The sequence below is a fragment of the Hemicordylus capensis genome, chromosome 3, assembly GCF_027244095.1.
Source record: "Hemicordylus capensis ecotype Gifberg chromosome 3, rHemCap1.1.pri, whole genome shotgun sequence".
In the NCBI taxonomy this organism is placed as follows: Eukaryota; Metazoa; Chordata; class Lepidosauria; order Squamata; family Cordylidae; genus Hemicordylus; species Hemicordylus capensis.
In genome coordinates this window covers 293,447,558-293,464,984 of record NC_069659.1, presented here as the reverse complement: position 1 = coordinate 293,464,984, position 17,427 = coordinate 293,447,558, and the positions used below count along the sequence as shown (strand labels likewise).

At 41.4% G+C, this 17,427-nt stretch overlaps 1 protein-coding gene across 12 annotated transcripts in view; it reads right to left on the bottom strand.

Annotated features, from left to right (window-relative positions):
* The window catches only part of MAP3K13 (mitogen-activated protein kinase kinase kinase 13), a 133,542-nt gene that overhangs the window by 46,181 nt on the left and 69,934 nt on the right, over positions 1–17,427 (bottom strand). For 4 of the 12 annotated variants that reach the window (XM_053311944.1, XM_053311940.1, XM_053311943.1 and 1 more), the window contains exons 2-4: positions 14,956–15,079; positions 5,054–5,182; positions 3,466–3,611 (exon numbers count right to left, since the gene is read on the bottom strand). The exons of 2 other annotated variants lie outside the window; for them this stretch is intronic. The gene's annotated coding sequence lies outside the window, so the exon portion shown is untranslated. Of the gene's footprint in view, positions 1–123; positions 1,564–3,465; positions 3,612–5,053; positions 5,183–14,955; positions 15,080–17,427 lie in introns of all 12 variants that reach the window. 6 more of the 12 variants (XM_053311946.1, XM_053311941.1, XM_053311945.1 and 3 more) reach the window with 5 other exon arrangements.

Here is a 17,427-nt window from a genome sequence, read left to right as displayed (position 1 = left end):
GCTGCCAGTCCACTCACACCCCAAATACATCATCCATTTGTTCCTCTGAAATAAATGCCAAGAAGGTAAACACAGCTGAAAATACAGCTCCTTGAAGGAAGACAGATTTGTCAAGATACTTACAGTGAGAGATAATTTTGGCAATCCTGCTCCATTTTCTTGTGTCATGAGAGGAACGGCAAAAAAAAACCCAATAAAGCCCCCAAACTAAACCTGCTGCGTAAAATACAGCAAGGAAATTCCACCCACACAATCCTGCAACCCAGCTGCAAAGGAGAACACAGAAGCTTGCTGACGTCACAGATTCATGAATGGATGGATATAAATGGGGCTGTTTTAGGTTTCAGAACAGAGCCTGCTGTGGTGTGTGCTCTGAAAGGATGGAGGGAGGAAGAGAGAGAGAGAGAGAGAGAGAGAGAGTCAGATGGGGCAGCCAATCAGAAGCAAGCAAGTATGGCTTGCCTTTCTTCAGAAGAACCTCATCACAGAACTAGCAGACGCCATCAATCAAACCTCTGCGACACAGCCTCAAAGGGTTAGGACACGGACCGTGCCAGCTGGGAGAGGTGTGGGCAAGTGGGAATAGATGATAATGAAAACAATGCTCATGCATGAGGTGAATATTAGAACAAAGTGTAGAAGAAGCATCACTGATGCCACATAGCTGCAAAAAACCCCACCTCTGCCTTTTTACATATGGTGTGCATAAACAGAAATTTCACTTTCCTGAGTCAGTCTTGTGTGACACACTAACAAACGTTCGTCATCTGCTGTAAAAAAAACTAGTATATGCATTAACCAGAGACCAGCTTATTTTATTTTTGAAGTTTTAGTGTACATAATCCACACCTCTAAATTTGCAATGAATATATCTATATCTGTATCTATATCTGAAGACTCTCTCTCTCTCTCTCTCTCTCTCTCTCTCTCTCTCTGAAGAGAATATATATGCTAGACTGATTGTACATCCATACAAAGAAACTAGGTAAATGTTGCAAAATCTAGACCTTTTATTTTAAGACAACATTTCCCAAAACCATAGTACAACAATATATAATGGATGAGCAAAACTCATAATACACAGAGATACTTAGAGATCTGCAAAAGAAATTTTGCAGTGTATATTACAACCGGGTACCAAACTTTCAATACAACAGCCCCTACATATAAAGTTGACAGCTCTCTTTACTCTCTGGCAAGCCCATTTGGCCCCTTCTTTGAAGACAAGGGAAGAAAATAACTAAAACCAAGTAATACTAGAAATGAAACTGTTGCATTGTGTTGATGGCATCTTGATAAATATCATGACCTACCTGGTCATTACAATTACATTATATTCACGTGGACAAGCCATATATTTCTAACCTCTCAAATATGATAGTCACATGCCCTTGGGGCACTCAAGTCCAGATGAGTCCTGCTGCCACCCAACTAAATATGAGTGAGTTTCCACTTGCCCTCCTCTTGACCTCGACATGAAATGCTCCAAGGAACAAACCAACTCCTTTCAGGTCTTTACTTCCCAGGGAAACAACAGCAGCTGTTTCAGGATATGGGGGAACACTACATCAACAGAGAGCGAAATACCCCGGTTCACCTCATTTCCTTAAGCCACGACATTTTATCAGAAAAAACAATTACACAAAACAGGGCAAGCAGCAAATGTCAGCTAAAATAAAGCAACTTCCTAGCATATTTATTACTCATAGGGCCTTCTTTTATCAGTCTCCAACATTTACTAAGTCCTGAGGTTTTAAGAATATAAAGTGTCCCCAGACCACTGGCTTTATCAGTCATGGTCCCTCACTCCATCTTATGGATTCTTCCCTATAGGCTCTAATAAATAACAACAACTACTACTACTACTAGCAACAGCTGGGCCAGGCCCAGAGCATCTGCACCTTTAATTCTCCCCGCTCCTTCTCACCCACCTGCCGTCGCCATTTTCTTTCCCTCCCAGCCTGCCGCTACCTTCTTGTCCACCCCCACCGCCGTTTTCTTTCCCTCCCTGACTGCCACGGCCATTTTCTTGCCTGCCCGCCCACTTTTGTCGCTATTGTTTTCTTCCCCCGCCCGCAACCGTTTACCCCCCCCCCACCGGCCATCTTTCCCACCTTGCCCGCAAGCCTGTCTTGCTGGCACCGCTGCTTTCCTCTCCCCCTGCAAGCAGCTTGCTCGCAAACTCTCGCAAGAGCTGCTACACATGGGATTAGCAATGGGTACACCTTAGAGAAATATATAGAGTAATAAATAATAAACTATTTGTTAGCCACCCCATAACAAATTGTTCTCTGAGTGGCTCACAATACAGCATTAAAACATCAAGAACAAATACACACTACATGAAATCACAATACTACAACAAGAACAATAATAATTTAAAACCTTTTTAAAAGTCAGTTTTAAAAATCAACTTTAAAATTTAAAAAGCTTGAATGAACAGAAAGATCTTTATCTGGCCTCTAAAAGAACAAAGTGATGGTGCCAGGCGAACCTCAATGGGAAGCTTGTTCCATATATGGCGTGTGACCACTGAAAAGGCCTTCTCCCTAGTAGCCACCTACCTCACCTCATTTGGCAGGGGCACTCAGAGCAGGGCCTCTAAATAAGATCTTAAGGTCTGAGTTGGGACATTGGGGCAAGGCACTCTCAGGTAACCTGTTCCAAGCCATTTAGAGCTTTAGAAGGTTAAAACCAGCGCTCTGAATTGGGCCCGGAAATTGACTGGGAGCCAGTGCAGCAGACAAAGCACTGGCGTAATACAGTAAATTCCCATTGCCAAGCATTCCACCCCAGTTCTTTTCTGGCTGTACCCTAAAACACATCTCAGTCATTCACAGAGTGAAACCAGATATATCCTTAGCTCAGCCTCTCAACATACATATCTGTCCACTGTCAAGGTGGTGCTATGGAGCAGCAAGATTCAGGCCAACTAGTCCCTCCCCCTGTAAGCTGTCCCGGTAGCACAGGGAGCAAGGCGCTTGGACCCTGCTGCCAGATTCCCTGCTTTAAGCCTGCCGTGGCCTTACAGCTCCTTCAAAGTCCAGCATGGGGAGAAAATGATCCCACAATTCTCCCAAGTCCTCTGAGACTCAGAGAAAATTAATAAAAGTAAATGCTTTTATTTTACTTTGCACTGTGCTTTGGAGGCACTTGGAAGCATCAAGAGAACTTTCCACAGCTTCTGGATATCTCCTAACCTAGTGTAATGTAAGTGGCCAGAGGACTTGGGAGCATTATATCTGCACAGGCTCTGACAGTTTGAGAATCCACACTTTAAATGGGGCGGGGGGGAGTTTGACCATGTGGTTTGGTTTGGTTAAGTTAGAAATACAAATATGTCTAGACCCTAATATGAAAAATAATAATCATAAACCCTTGTGTAAATACATAAGTGAAAATTCACACTTTAAGGAAGAAAAGCAGGCAATTTTCTGCCTATTAATATTATTTCTATTCTAGTACCTCTTCATTGTTCCAGGAACAGCAATATCCCATGTCCTCTTGTCAGGCTGGGCATAGACTTGCTCTTCAAGTCAGATGAACCAAACTGACACTCAGTGCAGCTTCAAGGAATAAGAGCAAGACATTCTAGCAGTGGATTCTTCTATCTGAAATTGGCCAAAGAAAAAGACTGAGAAATTTTAAAGCAAAGCTTGGCTTGAACTGTACAAGATTCTGCACATACATTTCACAAAATCCACGGGATTCCTTAAACTCAAAAATGTTGAATCATTCCAGCAGAATGCACTGCTCGTGTTCTAATCAGTTTGTATAAACTATCTAGAATATAAACTTTAGAAAACCTTTCACTGTTGTCCTCACATAGTAATACTAAATGGAGACTATGTTATAGGGATGGGCCCGGACTGGTCCGGAAGACGGGGGAGGGTTTACTTACTCCTCCTGCTGCTTTTCCCCCTCCAGCGCACGTATTCTATGTAGTAATTGGGGCGGCAGGATACCTCCCTGCCGCCCCTTCTCCCACTTGAGTGCAAAAGGCTGCACGGAGCCTTTTGCGTACGCACACATTGCACGCGAGTTTCACGTCTCCCCGACATGCATGCGTGTGTGTGGCCGCACGCGTGCACGCGTCGGGGAGATGTGCGTGTGCGCGCGCAACGTGTGCGTGTGCGCGCGTGACTTGCGCGTGCACAAAAGGTTTCCCTCCTACCTTGTTTCGGAAATTCCCTCCTACACAATCGGAAATTGGGAGCACATACTGTTCCCAAACCCAGGCAGAACACAGTTTTTTTAATTATGTGAATGATCTCTTAATCTCTTTTCAGCTCAATTCAGATGTAACATCAAAATATGGTTTGGCATTACATGGACAAGCCTTGAGCTAACATGCTCCTTCCTCCTTTGACCTGCTCCAAGTTTTACCAAAATCCAGGAAAACTGAGTGTCTGAGGAGAGGGAGGAACACACAAGTCTGAGGCTTGTTCATGCAACTTCAAATCATGGTTTGTTGTTACATCTCTTCCGAGCCAATATTTCTGTGACTGCAATAACACCACCGCATTAAGAACAGGTTTTCAGATTCCAAGACATATATCAGTTCTGAAATAGTCCAATACCTTTCTTAAGGCATAGGTCAGTGTGCTACACTTTTAATTTTTATTTTCAATCTCTCACTAATCCAGAATGTTTCTTGAAAGCATGACTTCCAATCAAGGCTACATCATGAATTTATCCACTACCCTGACAAAAGTCAAAACAGATAGCAACTTTGACAACAAAGGAATGCTGCAACTCAGAAACAATGAGATGCATTCCAGGCCTGAAGCAATCTTCTCTCTCTTGGTTACACATCCTTAACTGGGCCTGGCATCACTCATTCACAGCCTAGTCACCTCCAGACTAGATTACTGTAATGAACTTTACATGAGGCTTCCCCTGAAGACAGTCCAGAAGCTCCAACTGGCCCACCACACATTCCTCAGACTTTTATATGGGGTCAGGAGATTGGATCATATATTAGGCCAATCCTTTTAAAATTGCACTTCTTACCAATTTGCTTTTGGGCACAATTTTAGGTGCTGGTTGTTACCTTTAAAGCCATACAGAGTCCAAGATTAGAGTAGTTTTTAAACTGTCTTCCTCCATATGAGCCTGCTTGAGAACTCCGTTTGTCTACAGACACTCTTCTTCATCTTCCCCATCATCAGAAGTATAGTAACTAGACAAAATAAATTGGCCTTCTTAGCTATGATGCCTAGATTATAGAACAGCCTAGCACTACCACAGCCCCCACTGATTTTATCAGGTCAATCTTGCTGCAACTTTTATCTGCTGTTCCTGTTTTTAGCATTTTAAATTGTTGTATTGTTATAATTTTGTTTATTAAGTAATATATAATTAAACAATAAGCATCTTGTGTGTGAAGATGAAGAAAGGAGAGATATCAATTACACACACACACACACACACACACACACACACATAACAAATACACACACCCTTGAGAATTACTCAACAAAAGATAAGGCTTTTTAGTGTGTGTATTTTTTAAAATCACTTTCCCCTAACTACAATATTGTACAGCGGCTTCAAATCAAACCAGTTCCTCCGAAAGAAGATCAAATTAAACCAGTGCCTTTAAAAATAATTTTGTTTCACCCAACTTATCAACGTTTGGCTTATGTATAAATCAGGTATAGCATGAATCAACTGGTTTTAATTTTTCAGAGTGAAAGCTGCTACGTGTTCTAGTTGGAGAGAGGAGTGCATACTTAAAGACCAACTGTACAGGAAAGACCAACTGTTAGGAAATATTAATTTGTAAATATAACTGAGGAATACCATACACAAATACTCTGAACAGAGAGTATACTGGCCACAATGAAGAGACTTTCAAAATAGTTCCTTTATAAGGAACTATTCCATTATATTTATAATGATAAGATGGAAGGCTCTATGAAGCAGCTTTTCAACTGCTAGGAAAAAAAAATCCCAAAGGGTTCTTACTGTTGTACCCCAACAAAGAGAGGTTCTTTACTGGGTCAGATAGCCAAACACGTCACCAGTCGAGATACTAAGTTTCTCAAGAGAACAGAAATGTTCAACTGTGTACAACTGTGCATTTTTCTTCCTCTGGCACAGAGGTCCTATTGCTAGTTATGACAGATTGATTTCTGAAGCACGTATGGTACTTTCTTCACACAGAGACAATGAGAAAACTCACTGGATCAAACCCATCCCTTAATAAAAACCCTTGTGTCTGTTTAGAAATCACTTAACTCTGTTCACTTGCTCACAGAATCTGGGCATCCATTCTATATTCATAATCTACCAAGTTAAAAACAAATAATTATATCCAGAAATACTCACTGTACAGTACCAGGCTACAAAAAGCAATGCAAAATGTTTTGTTGCAATGGATCTCTTCAAAGAATAAACTTTGTCCATACCAAAGCTGACTGGTATAACATTTGTACACATTACTCTGGCCTCAGAAGCCTTGGGGAGTTTCTGTCCAACTCAGCAAGGTGGGAGGGTTTGTTATTTCAACTGTTGGTTGATAAGGACTTATCTCTAAGTACTCAAAGGTCACTCAGCGAGAGATCAAAGAACACAAGGGAAGCCAAGGAATCTCTATATATTTTGTTTCCTTATTAGTGAGTCAAGGTAAGTCTTCATGCCATTTCTTTGCATAATCCTCCAGCCCCCCCCCACCCCACCTTTCAAGGACCTTGTTCTACAGTAGTTAGTCTCCCCTTACTATCAATAACATTCATGGCCTAGATGTCACTACACAGGTGGATGACTATTCTAGCCTATTTCAGTTACTGACAGTCTGGCTTAAAGTGATAGATTCTGTTCCCACCATGAAGCTACACTGTGAAATAGTAATGTTCCGAGACATGCATTTATAAATGCATAATCTCTATTGCACGAACAGTCTAATTCCCATGCACAGATCTTTAAAAATGTCATCTTTAAAAATGGCAAGCAATGGGGTGGGGGGGGCTGTGCTTAAATCCAGGCCACTCTGAGCAGGGCTTCCTTCCTACTACGGTCAAGAGTGCCAAGGCAGGACCTACTGGCTCCTTGGCTTGGATAACTTGTAACGTTTTCAAGAAGTACAGCTACAGCAACTGCTTCTCAGCATAAAGATCCCTCCAATTCACAACGTTAATTTTAATACTTTCTCATGCTTAGGTATTATCCATTTTTTTGTTGCAGTAACTCCTTCTAAATCTTGTAATAATTAATAACTTTCTTTATGGAAGTATATTAATATTTTTATTTTCCCCAGCATCCAACTTGGATTTCAATTTACTCCTCATCTTGTTTTTCTAAAGTTTCAATCTCTTTTTTTAAAAATAAATATGAAAATCTAATCTGCCAATTTCAGATGAAAATATTTCCTTGAATCTTTCTGATGTGTAATAAGCTCACTATTATCTATATCAGGCATATGATCAACTAAAGTAGTCATTTTACTGGAAAAATAAGTTGAAATTTTACAACCATTTCCCCCTGCACACCCTATAGTGCAGCATTTGACCTGCGCTATTAAAATGAAGCATAGTAATACACACCAAAAAACAAATCAATACATTATTTAAAATTATTATTGGTCCAAGCATTAACAGATTAGTTGAACAATCAATTCAAATCATACTCAATCAAAGGCTTAGCAAAAAAAAAAAAGAATAATCTCCAAACAATCCATAAAACAATGTAAGCAAAGGATAAGCATGCATAAAATTAAACAATGATCTATTACTAGTCAATGTCTAACTAACACAAAATTAAACTTTTCAATAATTCCCCATTCTAAACGCTTGAGAGCAGTGTTCTCTCTAATCTTTTTCATCTGTGTGCAGAATTAATTTTGTTCTGGGAGGCAGTATCAAGGCAGTGTGTGCACACATGCATTCAGCGGGATCAAAAATTAACTGAGAAGACATCAAAAAACATGTGCACGCACACGTCTTATAAGGAACACAGCTTGAGAGCCATGCCAGAATCACAATCCACAAGAAGTCTGCCTGAACACTCTGCCCACAACAAGCTTTTGAATGTGCGAATCAGAAAACCAGCAGAGGTATTAAATCTGTTAGTAGTTCAATCAGCCTTACTGTAGCTACTAATCAATCAGTCAAAGACTTGCCAGCAGGAACCAAGACAGTTCAGTCCCATAATACTAGCAGAAACAAAGCTCAGTCTCGGAATGGAAAGTATCAAACTGGAGGCAAACCAAACAGCAGCTCCTCCATCTGTGCTCTATTCACTTAATTTAGTTTAATAAAATGCGGCTCTAAACATGCAGACAGGAAAAGGGAACTACATGAAGCATACAAAAGCATCGCATTTGACACCAATCGTGTTTTCCTAGCTCTCAATAAGACAAAAAAATAGTTAGACTAGTAAATATCAACTGCTATAACTAAAGTTACTAGAGTTTTACATTTGTGCTTAATTATAGGTCAGGCATACTTTCCCTTTACACTATGCCACTATGCAGTAAATCATTGGGGGTGAGGGGCAGAGGTGCACCTAGGTAATTTTGGGGCCTGGACCTAAAGGCCTTTGGAGCCACTGCCTCCCCCCCGGACCTCCCTATGTAAGAATATAAAACAGGTCTATTTATGCAAATATGCATTAACAGAAACATTTCAACATATAACAAACTCCCATCCCACATATTTCTTTCTCCACTCCCTGCTCTGTCTCTATAGCACCTGGCACAGGTCACAATCACACTTGGCCACCTGGCACAGTGCAGACCAGTCGCGACCATACCACCCAGGACAGACTAAAGAGAATTTGGGGACCCCCAGGGGGTCTGGAGGCCCTGGACTTCGGCCCCAAAGCCCAGGGGTAAGAACGCCACTTGCGGGGCGGGGCTGGTTCAGATGATCCAACAAACGGTGATAATGAGTCTAGAGAGCTCCCAGGCATCATACACCACCATCCCCTTTGCTCCTCACCTCTGGTACAGCTCTGCATACCTGTGGTTTAACTATGGTCTACAAAGCAGGATATAAAACATGGAACTATAATTTTACCTTCCTTTCACAGCTGTATTTCCTTTTATTTATTTTGTCTTTATTTGTTTTTTGTTTAAGGGCTAGACCAATTCTGAGTACCAGATGCTGGAGACAAGCAAAAAAGGCTAGCACCTCCATGCCCTGTTTGTAAGCTTCCAAAGGAATCTACTTGGGCACTGTTGAAAACTATGCTGGACTTTGTTCTGATCCAGCAAGGCAATCCTGATGTTCTTAATCTGTTGAATTACTATCAGTAAAGGCTCTAAGCCTGTTTTAAACTTGTGTAGCCTATTGGAAATCCTACCCATAGAAGCTAACAACCCAGCTGCAAGAAAGAATTCCCACTGGGTTCAGTGGAACTTCTGTCCTAGTAGAATGTTGATTAGCAAGTTTGTCATCTTGCACACACACACACACACACACACACACACCTTGGAAGTCAGGTTAACACAGGGCTAGACCATTTTTCTTTGGTTTTAGGAGCCAGACAATGGACACTTGACAAAATTACTGGACTTAGTGACAGACATTATTATGGAGGATAAATGGGCTTCACTTTATACAAGTAACATATTTAGAATAGAAACAGGGCTTCCTGGGACAAATAAAGATTGTACTAAATAACTCTACCTCCGAGTATCCTAAACTATGCACCACAGTTAAATTTCGGGGTGCCATGGCTCCATAGTACCTGGGATTTGTCAAGCCCTGGGGTAACTATTTACAATTATTAGTTATATTTATATCCCATCCTTCCTCCAAAGAGCTCAAGATAGCATAAAAGGTTCACCTCATCACCCATTTTATCCTCGCAACACCCCTGTGAGGTAGGTTAGGCTGAGAATTAGTGACTGGCTTAGAGGTCTACTTTGTGGTTAAGCAGGGTCTCCTCCTTGCTCCCAGTCTGACACCTTAACCATGATACCACATTGACTCTCCAGTGTAACATTATCTCCTGATAATACAGTCACCAATAGGCAGGGTGCATTTGAAAGAAACAAACACATTTTAGGAGTAGCTAATACATGGCCACCTAATGGTGCAGCAGGGAAATGACTTGATTTGCAAGCCAGAGATTGCTGGTTCGAACCCCCGGTGGTATGTTTTCCAGACTATGGGAAACACCTATATAGGGCAGCAGCAATATAGGAAGATGCTGAAATGCATCATCTCATACTGCACAAGAGGAGGCAACGGTAAACCCCTCCTACCAAAAGACAACCACAGGACTCTGTGGTTGCCAGGAGTCAACACAACTTGCCAGAACACTTTACCTTTAATACATAGCACCTAAATACCAGAAATGTATTAAACTTTCTAAAACAGCTTTAGAAAATCCCAAGGCAGTTTACAAGGATAAATCAATAATACCAGCCATCAAAAACAATATAATCCTACAATAGCAGTATAAACTATGGAGCAAAAAACAAGCTTAAAATCCTTAAAATGAAAAGCCCAAACTAAAAACCAAAGACAACTCACAAAAAACTAAAAATAGCAAGGATTAAGGCGAGAGCCACAAGCCAGTAGCTGAAAGCTAAATCCTAAAAGAAATAAGAGATAACTAAAGATTCAATTTGACAATTATCTGAACCTATTACGGAAGCATTTGTAAGTCTTTGAGATTTATTTTGGTCTCTGCTGTTTGCGAGAATCAGTTGTATGTGTCTTAGGAGCTGTAGACGTCCAAATAAAAAATATATAAAACTGCAACTTCACTTCTGCAAAAGCGTTGGGGAAAACATCCAAATAATCTGGATAAATCAGAAATGCAGATAAATGATAATATTCACAGTTTACACTAATAATGAGATGCATGGGCCACAGCATATACCAGGTCAGACTTTGGGGGCTCCATGGCAAAACATCTGTCACAACCGAAATATTCAGCTTCTAATTATCTGGGCAGCTGTATCAATGTTTCACCAATTATGCACATCAGTAGTTTCTGTGGCCTATGTAAACAGAATTCTTAACCATGGTTTATTTTCGATGGCCCACATGATGTATAGACTACACTGGTGTTCCAAATCAGCTGGCACTGCTGCGCAATGTGCACATGTAGAAGCCAGCCTCAATGGTGCTGCATAAGAGTGCAGTTGTGCAATTACTTAAAACAGTACCTACACTTACACAGTAGAACTTACATTGTTCTGCTGCAAGTAATGTAATGTAGTTAGCACTACGCAAGTATGGGCTCAATATTTTAAGTAGTTGCTCAAGTGTAGGGCTGGCTTTCACAGGTGTAGGAGCATGACCAATCAGGAATATTGTTGCCGCCGTGTGCATTACGTGGGTCATTAACCATAGTCAAGTTTACAATCTGAATACCTAAACCATGGTTAAAAATCAACCACAAAAAGGAGGTGAAACCATGGTTTGAAGTGTGTTTGCAAACTTATGCATTAAGGCAGTTTCCCCCAACTTCTCAGCTTTTCTACATGCAAGTTGACAAACTGACATTCTCTTATACATGGTCTCGGATGGCTGACCTCCACAGGGGTGAGAGGCCTATTAGAATTGTCCACCCAAAAAGGTTATTGGATCCAATAGGATTCCAAGAAGTCTTGGAAGGATTTAGTGTTGGCTCTGCCAGTGATCCTGTTGAAGCCCTGATGGAGAATTGGAACAGCCAACTCACCTGGGCAGTAGACATGATCGTTCCTAAGCGTCCTCTCTGACCCGCTTCAAAACTGGCCCCTTGGTACACAGAAGATCTAAGGGGGCTGAAGTGGCAAGGTAGATGACTGGAGCGCAAGTGGAGAAAGACTCAACTCGAATCTGACAGCTTACAACATAGAGTGCATTTGAAGATCTATGCTCAGAAATACATGCAGCAAAGAAGTGGTTTTTTCCCCCCTGCCCGTATTGTATCTGCGAGCTCACATCCAGCAGAGTTATTCAGGGCTGTGAGGGGACTAGTACAAGCCCCTCCTTCCTTGAATCACAATTTGGAACCATCAATTACCCACTGTGATCTTTTTAATGAGTTATTTGTAGACAAAATATCTTGTATTTGGGCCGACTTAGATGGAGATTCCACAATCATTGTGGCGTCTGAATCGGAGATGTCCAGCAACTCCTCTTGTGTGGTTCGGCTGGATCAGTTCCAGTTTGTGACTCCTGAGGATTTGGACAAGCTGCTTGGAGTGGTGAGACCTACCACCTGTTCTCTTGACCCTTGTCCAACATGGCTTATTCTATCTGGCAGAGAGGTTGTTGTAGGAGGCCTGGTAGAAACCACAAATGCTTCTCTGAGGGAGGGCAGGCTGCCTCCTTGTCTTAAGGAGGCAATCATTAGACCACTTCTGAAGAAGCCTGCATTAGATCCCACAGAGTTGAACAACTACAGGCCTGTCTCCAACCTCCCATGGCTGATCAAGGTAATTGAGAGCGTGGTTGCCTCCCAACTCCAGACAGTCTTGGAGGAAACTCTAGACCCATTATTTAGACCCATTTCAAATGAGCTTTCAGGCGAGCTATGGGGTGGAGACTGCCTTGGTTGTCCTGATGGATGATCTTCAATCGGGAATTGACAGAGGAAGTGTGACTGTTGGTCCTTTTGGATCTCTCGGAGGCTTTCGATACTATTGACCATAGTATCCTTCTGGAATGTCAGAGTGTTAGGGGTGAGAGGCACTGTTTTACAGTGGTTCCGCTCCTACCTCTCAGACAGATTCCAGATGGTGTCGCTTGGAGAATGTTGCTCTTTGAAATGTGAGCTGATGCATGGTGTCCCTCAGGACTCTATATGGTCTCCATTGCTTTTTAACATCTACATGAAACTGCTAGGAGGGATCATCAGGAGATTTGATGTGGGGTGTTATCAGTATGCTGATGACACCGAGATCTATTTCTCCATGTCAACATCATCAGGAGAAGGCATAACCTCCCTAACCTCCTGCCTGGAGGCAGTAATGGGCTGGATGAGGGATAATAAACTGAGACTGAATCCAGATAAGACGGAGGTATTGATTGTGCAGGGTCAGGACTCAGGAGACGATTTTGATCTGCCTGTTCTAGATGGGGTCACACTTCCCCAAAAGGAACAGGTACGCAGTCTTGGAATGCTTGTCATGTCAACTTGGAGAGGCCACATTACTCCTGTGTTGAAAAAGCTACACTGGCTGCGGATAAGTTTCAGGGCAAAATACAAGGTGCTGGTTATAACCTATAAAGCCCTAAACAACTTAGGCCCTGGGTATTTAAGATTATGTCTCCTTCATTATGAACTCCATCGCCCATTGAGATCATCTGGAGAGGTTCATCTCAAGTTGCCACCAGCTCGTCTGGTGACCACACGGGAATGGGCCTTCTCTGTTGCTGCCCCAAGACTGTGGAATGTGCTCCCTACTGAAATTCAAGGCTCCCCATGTCTAACAACCTTTAAAAAGTACTTGAAGACTTACCTCTTTACCCAAACATTTTGATCTGGCTCCAATTTTAAATTGTTTTATGGTTTTTATTTCCTGTGTTTTAACCTGTTTTATGTCAGCACAGTGGGGAAATAACTTGCTTAGGGAGCAAGAGGTTGCTGGTTCGAATCCCCACTGGTATGTTACCCAGACTATGGGAAACACCTATATTGGACAGCAGCGATATAGGAAAATGCTAAGAGGCATCATCTCATACTGCGATCATTACATCATCATTACAACATCTCATACTGTAATGCATCAATGCCCACAGGCGTTAGTGGTCAGGCACTCAGAAAGGGAGAGAGTCCAGTCAGGCAGCAGAGCTGAAGTGGCAATATGAGCAGAGCAGAGATGGCAATGGTATTCCCCTCCTGTATTCTATCAAAGAAAATAACAGGGCTCTGTGGTCGCCAGGAGTCGACACTGACTCGACGGCACAACTTTATGTCGCTGTAAACCACCCAGAGACGAAAGTTTGGGGCAGTGTACAAATTTGATAAATAAATAAATAAATAGTGGCGGGGGGGCCCGCCATGCACAGGTGCTACCTGTGTGCAACTCTTAGTGTAGATGTTGCCCAGGGGCCATTGCATACAATGTACAATACTGATATGTGCAGCTTTTCCCTATCGTAGTATTACAGAGCTAGGAAGAATGCATTTTCAAAAGCTCTTTTCCAGGCAATTACTGAAGGCACAGGTATCCTTTCATTTTTGGAGTCTAGTAACTTTATTGCAATATAACTAAGATTGCCTATATAACTCTGTTTTGATCTGCGCTTTATTTTGCAACTTTAAAGTATATTCCCAATAAATCTCTGTTTATATAACCCATTTATATAACTATGAACCAATAGCTAGAGCACACTGTGGCAGCTAGAGCTACAGTTGCCTAAGGTAATAATATGAAATTCTTCCTTCCATGCAGCTATTAAAGGACACAAGCTCTGTGCCATAATGAGCCTAACAAAGCTAGAAGAAAATAAGACTACTAAAGAGCTTCAGTTTATCATTTCATCTTCTTTCTGAAGATTCTTTCAGGCTACAGCCTGAAGCAACAGACACTGGCAACACACTAGAAGGACCTTCAGGAAAAATATGGCATGTCACTGTAGATATTATATTTATTTCTTAAAAAATTACTGTTCAGTGTGTTATTTCTGTATATTTTCCTGTTAGTGAAGTTTCAGCAAGTTTCAGCATTACTGAAAAAGGAGCCTGACAACACCCACATATAGTGACACCCTTGACAGCTTTAATGGCTCTTGACTTAACTGGGGCAAAGAAAATTCTGAGAAACCTGCTCTGTATTAATAATCCTGGATTTTCAAAGAACTTCCTTGCAAAATAAAATTAACATCCTCTTCATGTTTCATCCTATACTCCACATACAGTTCATATTCTTTCTTTCTTTCTTTCTTTCTTTCTTTCTTTCTTTCTTTCTTTCTTTCTTTCTTTCTTTCTTTCTCTCTCTCTCACACACACACACACACACACACTTCTGATTTACACTTTTCCACCAGAAGGAGCACTTACCGTTCCTTTTGTGGATTCCAGTAGAAGGGTAATGATGGCTCATTTTTGAATGTTTTAATTATCCATGTATTCCTACTGATCAAGTCTGTCTGACACATCCTCCCAGAACCTGCATTTTAGTAAACTAAAGAAGAATTTCAACCAGTTAAAAATCTGCAGTTACTTGCTCATTTTCTGACTAAATTTACACAAGAGATCACATAAGTATCCTTGCTTCCTGTCAAGTCCAAAGAAATTTTCTTGCCAGCATTTTGAACTGTAGCTATACATTCAAGGTGGGGGGTGGGATCCTTTCAGTGCTGAGCTCGGTAAAAGATTTGGGCAATTAAAAAAGACAAGAAAGTGTAAAATCCAGCAATTCCTGCCTCTAATTATTAAGGTACGGTAGCCTTAACTATGAGCTGAAGTCTTATACAAAGGAAGATCTCTAAAGTTAACTCCAAACATTTCAATTGTTCACAAATTATTAAACAAAACCACATCTAAATTCAAGTGTGAATTTCTGGCAGCTTAAAGGAAAAGAAGAAAATTATTATAATGCAAGAGTATAAGACCACAAAATCATGTATGTTTGGTGGGGAAGGAGGAATGCTTAATTAGTTTTGTAGTCTGTAACCCAGGCCTGCTCAATTCCCCCCCCAGCTGTTTTTGGACTACAACTCCCATAATCCCCAGCCACAGTGGCCAATAGCTAGGGATTATGGGAGTTGTAGGCCAACATCGGCAGGAGGGCTGAAGTTGAGCAGGCCTGCTGTAACCCCCTTGCAAAGAGTGAAACAAGGTGGGCATATTCTTCCACTACAAGCTGACAATATGTAAATAATGTGTGGATAAGCTGCTGTTATAAACATAGAACAATTTTTTTTAAAACACCATCTTTTATGGGGAGACATTCAAGAGCAGAAAATAATTTCCTCATACCTTTTGCTACGTAAAATGCACTGAAAACTTTATTATTGTTGGAAAGTAGTATATGTGTTAATAACAATAAGAAGAAAGCAAAGGTACAGGGGGAAAACAACAACCATAGACCAGATTAAAACCAGCAAACAAGCTACGATTCTCCCCTCCCCAACTGCTGCCACTGGTGCTGGCCACACGACCCTCAATACAGAGGTTGTGCATGCTGAATTTCTCCCTCAGGAGAAGAAAGAACAATGAAGGAGCTGGTGCTAGCCAGAGCTCATAGGAAGAGTAGCCAGCAGGGTCTTTGGCAACACAGCTGAGTCTGCAGCAACAGGGGTGTATTCTGCCACCTCCAAAATTGCCCCCGCCCCAGTTGCTGCCTGTGGAGACAGCCTCATTTCACCTCATTATATATGACCAGGCAAGTAAATATGCCAAGCCTGATTATTAGGTATATAAACATTTATTCTGTTAATTGCTTGGCCATTTGAAATCGCAAGGTGCTAATCACAACCCAAAAGGGAGACCTTGCTGGAAAGAGACTTCGTCCCTTTTCGTCCCCCCCAAACAAAGGTAACATTCCAATAACAAAAACATCAATTTTGTTTTTATAGAATTCTAAATCTGATCATTACATACAAGATGACATCTAATCAGAATTTTCAACTATTGTATAAAACCCTAAATGAGACCAAAAAAAAGCCACTATTAGAGTTGCAATAGCATTCCAGATGGAAGAGCCAGCATGGTGTAGTGGTTGGAATGATGGACTAGGACCGGGGAGACACGAATCCCCATTCAGCCATGATACTTGCTGGGTGACTCTGGGCCAGTCACTTCTCTCTCAGCCTAACCTACTTCACAGGGTTGTTGTGAGGAGAAACTTAAGTATGTAGTACAATGCTCTGGGCTCCTTGGAGGAAGAGCGGGATATAAAATGTTAAATAAATTAATAAATGTGAGGAGAAAGGGGAAAGGACCAATGCACAATAAAAATAGACAGTTAATTGTCTGGATACAGCCAGATATATCAAGCAAAAGTAACCATTACACTACTTAAAGAGAAGGTGAAGTCATATATGGGTCACTGGTTAATCCTTTTCATGTTCTAGTATAAGTCAAGTCAAACTTCAAGCACATTTACAGCTCCCATCATTAGGATTTTGGGTACCACATCTGGATTGCGTCTAGTAGGGATTCGGTACCACATCTGACACCATGTTGCGTACTATTACAAATATTTATATACCACTTTTCAACAAAAACTCTCAAGGCAGTTTACACAGCAAACATAAATAAGATTGTTTGTTGTCACAAAAAGGCTCACAATCTAAAAATAAACAAAATGCAGACACCAGCAACCACCACTGCAGGATGCTGTACTGGGATTGGATAGAGACGCTTGCTCTCCCCCCATTAAATATAACAGAATCACAACTTTTAAAGGTGCCTCTATGCTGAAAGGCATCACCAATGGTAAAAACCCTCCTGTATGCTACCAAAGACAACCACAGGGCTCTGTGGTTGCCAGGAGTCGACACGACTCGACGGCACACTTTACTTTAC